General features: G+C 37.6%; 1 protein-coding gene across 1 annotated transcript in view; it reads right to left on the bottom strand.

Moving 5' to 3' along the window:
- Nucleotides 1-7412, bottom strand: part of adamts3 (ADAM metallopeptidase with thrombospondin type 1 motif, 3) — a 137417-nt gene that overhangs the window by 46549 nt on the left and 83456 nt on the right. The gene's annotated exons all lie outside the window — the stretch shown is intronic.

The raw sequence follows: 7412 nt of genomic DNA, 5'->3' as shown, positions 1-7412 counted from the left end.
ATATATGAGACATATAAGCTATAATACCACTATTATCATTCATCACCCTTTTCCTTTCATTTCTTCTTTCCATCCATCTTTTCACTCTTATTTTCCTGCTCCAGTGGGTCATGTTTTGATATGTTAATAATTCATGATATTGAAAATATACAATTGCTTTCATGTTGTTGTTTTTTATATTATGCATGATATTTTTTTGCATATAAACAAACTCATTTTAATGCCAATTTTGGTAAACACATATTTTCCATTGTATCACTCAAGTATAAAGTATCACTCTGTTTTGAATCTATTCTCCGCTAGTTAGTAACTGTCATTGTTGGTTCAAATGCAGATATTAACACAACTTGTATTCATGATTATCTGTCCTGGTTCATAATTAAACAAATTACTCACATTTGGAAACCTGATTAGTTTTAATTTGGGGTGATGTTTGAAACGCAACATTGAAAGCTTCCTTGAAGATGCTGATTGTCACACTGCCTTGAAATTTAGCAGATATCACATTTGTAGCAGTGCACATAATATTAGTAACGAACCACATCCAGTTGATATGCAGCTAAATTCTATTACATTCTCATTAAGATGGTTTTAAGACGAACTGATGTGTTTGATTTCAGAAGCAGAAAAAATGGGGCCAAATATAAAAAAATATTATTCAAAATGTTTGACAGAACAATCAAACGCATTACTTTTTCTGAAGCTTTAAAGTATTTTACAGCGTCTTTATAGGTGGATGGAGATTTGGATATTATATTTCCAAGGGAAAGAATAAAATGTCACGCTTAACACGGATCAGAACGGAAAGTGCAATCAGCAAAATGTGATGCGGTTGAAAGAGCTGGACATGAAGTTGGCATTGTGTCAGAGAACTATTCCTAAGGTCGAAAAAGGACTTTCACGCTTCAAATATTGTTATAGAATGGAGGTTAAGCATGAATAATATCAATATATAGCTGAAGTAAGGTATTGTGTAGAGAGTGTGTAGTGAGATTCTTTTCTAACTACACTTTAAATTTAATGAACATTTATTCAAGTTCTTGACATTCTGCTTTACTTTGATGTAAAAAAGTGCTTTGCATAGTTTTTATTCACTGAATGCAACAGCACAGTATTTTAAAGGGATTCTCTCCCTATGGGACTCATAGGCTGAAAGCATGATGTTTTGTGTACTGAAACATTATGTACTGATATACTCTGCTGGTGGGTGGAGAAAATAAACACTTTAAAAAGTAATTGGACCCAGCAGATTCAGTTAGTATGGCAAACTTACAAAGTGATTAATGCAATTATTATTATGCAGACGCATAAGCATAAAGAACAATACACTGCCTTGAACAGCTACATAGAATTGGTTTATAAAGAGGACAGATGGTGGGTGCTTCTCTTGTTTAGTGTGTTTTTTATAGAATATGGCTCGTTTAGGCTTAAGCTATCATTACACGTTATTTGTCATCCTATCCTGTGTTTTCCAAGTGCTGCTGCTCCTGGTCATGTCACTATAATGACACCGAAGTTCATTATTTGAAAGGAGAGTGCTAGATGTGATGAGAGAAAGAAAACACTCTTGAGCTTTATTTATATATATAGATAAAATGTGTTCTCTCGTAATTGGAAAGCAACTATGTGGATATTCAGCCAATGCTAAGGATGTGTTGTTGCTGGTCAACCTTCAACACATCCCACCGCCTGAATGCATGGAGAGAGAGAGAGAGAGAGAGAGAGAGAGAGAGAGAGAGAGAGAGAGAGAGAGAGAGAGAGAGAGAGAGAGAGAGAGAGAGAGAGAGAGAGAGAGAGAGAGAGAGAGAGAGAGAGAGAGAGCGAGAGAGAGAGAGAGAGAGAGAGAGAGAGGAGAGAGAGAGAGAGAGAGAGAGAGAGAGAGAGAGCGAGAGAGAGATAGAGAGAGAGAGAGAGAGAGAGAGAGAGAGTCAGCTGATCAGATGTCAATATTGTACTGTATGTCCCAGTGTCACCAACACAAATCCCTATTCAGTTATTTTTTAGAATGGATGAAACGTTTAAGCAACTCTGCAGTTTCAGAGTCGGCTTGTGAAATTCTCCCTGTTAAACACACATGCACTTTTTCTTCTGTATAACAAATTCAATCAAGGAATTTCAGATAAACATATGGATTCACTGTGCAAATAGTCATTTCTTTCAGATGATGGATTGAAACATATACAGTACAGGCCAATAGTTCTGCAAACGTTTGACCTGTACTGTTTGACTTTGTGTTCAAACTCTTTCGCTGTATCTGTAAGGCGTTAAGCCATTTGACTTTGTTCACACATTTAAAATCAATAGTCACTGTGGATCTACTGGAAAAGGTCAAGAATGAACTTTCACACTCACATTATTTGCTGTAAAGCTGCAGTGATCGGTCGAGTAATCGATCAGTCAACTGACAGAAAATAAGCAGCCAACTATTTTGATAATTAAATAATCATTTTGAGTATTTTTTTAAAGAAATAATACTATTATCTTGTTCCAGCTCCTTAAATGTGAATATGTTCTAGTGAATACCCTCCTCTGTGACAGTAAACTGTATGTTTTTGGGTTGTGGACAAAACTTGGGAAACATTGATACAAGATTTCTGACTTTTTTTTTTTTTTTAGACTAAAAAACTACGATAATGAAAAAAAAAATCATTACTTTTGGCCCTAAATTGCTTTAATTTCTAACAATACTGTAAGGTAGCCTACATTTATATTAGTTTGATATTTTAATTAATTTTTTCTTTAAAAAAAAAATAAAAATACACCCTCAAACTTTCTAATTTTGTTGCTCTTTGATACATAACTTTACATTTTTAAGTCTTTTCACTAAGGCATGTGGAAAAAGATAAACTAACCTTTTCAGTTAACAAACTCATATTTTAACATCGCTGATATTTTCTTCATTATCTACCATGGCAACAGACAGTTATCATTTCCTATTGGCTGGAAGATGACACACATATCAGGACAAGCCCTCTAATTAAAGCTAAACTCTCAAGTGCTCTAAATCACTGTCTAAAGTTCATTTAATGTCCAAATTGAGGTTCTTTTGCTTTGGGTTTGTCACAATTAAGTATTCAAATTACAGTTATTTCAATAGCTGGATCACATCCCCGTCATCTCTTTCTTTCTCTTCCCTCATTTCCTGTCATCTCTCAACTATCTGCTACAGTATTTAATGAAGGCATACAACCCTTCCAAAGCCCCACTACCAAAAAAGAAAGAAATTAAACAAAACTTGTTAAAGTACCCTTGGTGTACGTGTTGTCCGCCCACTTCTAAAAAACAAACACATTACTTTCAAAATTATGCAGTGGCATCAGCTTCGACATCTTCAATGTGACCCTGTGTGTCTGTCTTCTGTTTTCTTTGCTGCTGATTCAATTAACGACTCCTCAGACTCTTCTTTGGCTGCTACAAACATCCCCTGAGGAGTCTGTTGAGCCTCTGTTGGCTTAAACTTTGTATTCTGGTGGCATACTAATTTGTCCTAATTATTATTAGGACATAGAGAACCTTGATTTCAGAAACCTCATATAGTGCTTTATAAAACCTTCAAATATACTAAAAGTAATAAGGTCTTTGCTGTGATGACGCAAATGCCACATCTTACATATTCACTCTTCTTAAATCAATAGTCAAGGTTAATTTGATGTGCGGTTACATGGAAACAAGGGGTGTATATCGTCTTGATTAAATCGGACCACTGCATTTCTGAAGAAATAATGATGTGACTCTACCTTCCTGACATTTGTGAGCAGTCATGTAAAATAAAACCATGGCAACCAGATAATTAAAAGCTAAAAAGGGTACATGCTTTCTCTTTGTTTCTCATCCTTAGGTTGTGGTCACTGTCACTTAAGATATCAGTCTGGGGTGAGGAGGAAGAGGATGAGGAGAAATCCCACCACCACATCTTGTCACAGCAATGCAATTATTCCTGGTTTGAAAGCTGATAATTGACAGTGTTTGTTGTAGAGCCTTTATGAACCAAAGCTGCCTCTTGTTAAACAGAAACCCAAATTTAAGTATGAAGATGTACAGTAGAGATGTTTAACTTATGTTACAAGAGGGACGATGGAAATAGGATAATTCTGGACTGCGAGAACAACATTTACGACTCCTTTTGAGAGAAGAAAACAGGTCGTAAGAGGTAAGTGTTCCCAGCTAAGGTGTCATTTAGGGAAATGTATTTGGCATTCAGGTGTATCTGTCACTGCAATGCTTTCTGTAAACTTAAAAAAAAGGCTGACTGCATGAAGAGAGATGACAAGAGTGAGAGTTTAATGTAAATGCTTCTTGTCTCATCTGCAAGAAAAGTAATCAATCTCAAACTGCATAAGTTCATTAAAACATGTGGCGCTTGGGTTATGAAGGAAAGGCGGCAGGATGAAAACAGAGTAAGATCTGTCCACGCAGCAAAAATCATTTCAGCTAGCAAAAAGGGAATGTGATGGTCAGGTCAGCCCCGCTGTGGCGAATGAGCTGACAGCTAAAATATTTCATTTACTGAAACTTTGAAAAGTGCAAAATGTGCTTAAATGTAATTGAGAACTTAATTTAAAAATAAAAACTCTGTTTTTTTTTTTGTGGGGATAAAAGCTTGTTTTCAGACATCTTTATTCATGCTCGAATCTGATTTGTTTTTCTGAATGACAGCTCTTTTTCTTAGTTGGAGAAACAAGCAACTACTCAAAACGATACACTGTGAGGGGGAATAAGAATAGAGATGTTATCTTCATACATTTCTACTGAGTGTTTCCAAAACACAGGCATGAGCAGGGACACATACATAGCAAATGAATGAGTGTGGATGATAACAAGTAAGTGTTAGTGAGCAAACTTACAGCTGACATATTTTATAATCATTTTCAAAAATGTTAAAAATGTTAATTCATCAATTTAGTGTTGTACTTCAAAAATGAAAAGCTCAATTATCATTTTTTCAGACTCTTGAAAGCTCCTTATAGAGCCAGAGAAGAACCTTTACAACAGCTTTTAACAGGCTGAGTTGTAATCCTCATAACAAATACATTATCCTTGATGTGTAACATTGGTGCATTGTCCCTTTAAATTACTAGTAACTACTACAGCAGCTTTAGAGTAACTGAAAAATGAAGTGGGTGGGATGGACACATCATTTGCTTCAAACCATCAGGGCTAAAAAAAAACAACATATCCACCTCCCGTCTAAACTTAAATTGGCTAACATGAATTAATGAAGAAAAACATCATGGAAATTCTCTCTAATTATCAAAGCTATAAGTGCCCTAACCGGGAGAGAACAACATCGCCAGCGCTCCCCAGATGCCGTACTGATGGCATAATGTTAGCTCAGTGCTTACAAACTCAAACATATCTGCAACATAAGCAGCTAATTGAGCATTTAGAGATCTTTTCTCCTGTGTCCGCTTCATGCAGCCACTTATCGCCTCAGCTTACAAAACACTTTCAAACATCCTGCTTCCTTCTCTTAGCTGGTCTTTAGTTTAGGAGCTTAGCAGTCGTCTCAGGATTTGTGAATAGAGAGTTTTTCCTTTACTGGGATTTAATCTTGAAATTGAATTCTAAGAGTTGTCTCAGAGTTTCTCCATTAGGATCTACTCTCAGCGCTAGAAAGCTGTTTGTGTACAGAAAACTGCTGGTTACCACATTGATTTCTTTTTCTTTTTTTTCCTCCTGTGGAAAGTTATTGATCCCTGTAGATGAAACCCTCTGTTCATTTGCCCCTACGATCAGCTGCAGAGCAACAGCCGTGAAGTTGGAGGATTCAGTGATTCACTCAGGGACTTTTTTAACAGAACGGATCCTTGCTGTCTCAGCTGGTTGGAAGGACAGCTTTTCCTTTTCCTCTACACTGCCGTCCTGCCTCCCTTGCCAAGACATTTTCGACAAGCTCAAACAAAAACAGCAACAAACAAAACTTAATTAGCTTCAAAACCTGCAGATGGTGTTCAGATCGGCGGTCTACTTTACATTCAAAAATCCACTCTTTTGGGGGCCATATGATATCCATGTTGACAGTGTTAAGTGGGCCAGTCCCTCTCCAAAATGTGAGCAAATGATCTCTTTAATTCTGGCATCTACGGGTCTCACTCCATTTTTATATCTCCCTGGACAGTCAGCTCTAGTCTGGGCCAGCTGTTGTGGACAGCTGGTCAATAAAACCTGTCAAGTTTAGGATTCTTAACACTTCTAATTGTTTGCCTTCTACTGCCTGTTGTTCCCACTAAGCTTTTTTATTTTTATAGTTTGGCATTTACCACTGTAATCAGCACTACTGCACCTGTAAGCAAGATAACTTACTCTTTAAAAAAAAAAGAACAGACTGAAAAGTAAAAGTAAGTGTTGGGAATTTCACACTTCGATTCAGAATAAAGGGCCGTCCACACTGAGAACAATAACTATAACGATAACTATAAATGTATAGTTTTAAATGTCGTTCTAATTCGAGTGGATGGCGTTGTCCACACCACAACTATAACGATAACGTTAGAGGAGAACGATATCGTTGGAATCACTTCCAGAGCGATTTGATGAACGATAAAAACGCTGACTGTCAATCAAAATCCTTATTTATCTATTTGAATGCAGCTTTGCTCTTCTCTCACCACGGACTGATGTGCTGTGAGCTGATTTCTTTAGAGAGGTCTTTATTATTACAAAGATGCTATAGCTTTGTTCTCTATTATAATGTAAAAAAAACAAAGTTAGCTGATCTTTGAGAGCTGATCTGTGCTCATACTGTGTGTCATTGGTGCAGCGGCGCACTTTTACACACCAGGCTTCAACATTTGGTCTGTAAATACTGAAACATCACAGCAACTAGTGTCTGAAATACTTCTGATCAACACACTGAACCAGCACCCACCTCTGAACTTCTTTTTCTTTCTCTGAACACCATACTACAGCGATAACAGCTCATCAATAATTAGCTGCAGACACAGCTGGAGCACACAGCGCGTGTTTGAAACCGCTGTTTACAGGACGTTATCGTTGTCAATGTGGACGCTCACATCGTTGTCATCATAGTTATAGTTATAGTTATCGTTCTCAATGTGGACAGCCCTTAACCCTCCTGTTGTCCTCAGGTCAAGGAAGGACAGGAGGAAGGAAGGGAGGAAGGAAGGAAGGAAGGAATGAGGAAGGAGAGGAGTAAGGAGGGAGGGAAAGAGGAAGGAAGTAAGGAGAGAAGGAAGGGAGGAAGGAGGGACAGGAAGGAAAGAAGGGAGGAAAGAAGAAAGGAAGGAAGGAAGGAATGAGGAAGGAGAGGAGTAAGGAGGGAGGGAGGGAGGGAGGGAGGGAAAGAGGAAGGAAGTAAGGAGAGAAGGAAGGGAGGAAGAAAGGTAGGAAGGAAGGAAGTGAGGAAAGAAGGAAGGGACGAACGAAAGGTGGAAGGAGGGACAGGAAGAAGG

The sequence above is a fragment of the Scomber scombrus genome, chromosome 4 (genome assembly GCF_963691925.1).
Source record: "Scomber scombrus chromosome 4, fScoSco1.1, whole genome shotgun sequence".
NCBI lineage: Eukaryota > Metazoa > Chordata > Actinopteri > Scombriformes > Scombridae > Scomber > Scomber scombrus.
The sequence above is the reverse complement of the archived record's forward strand: the minus strand, read 5'-3'. Positions and strand labels throughout refer to the sequence as shown.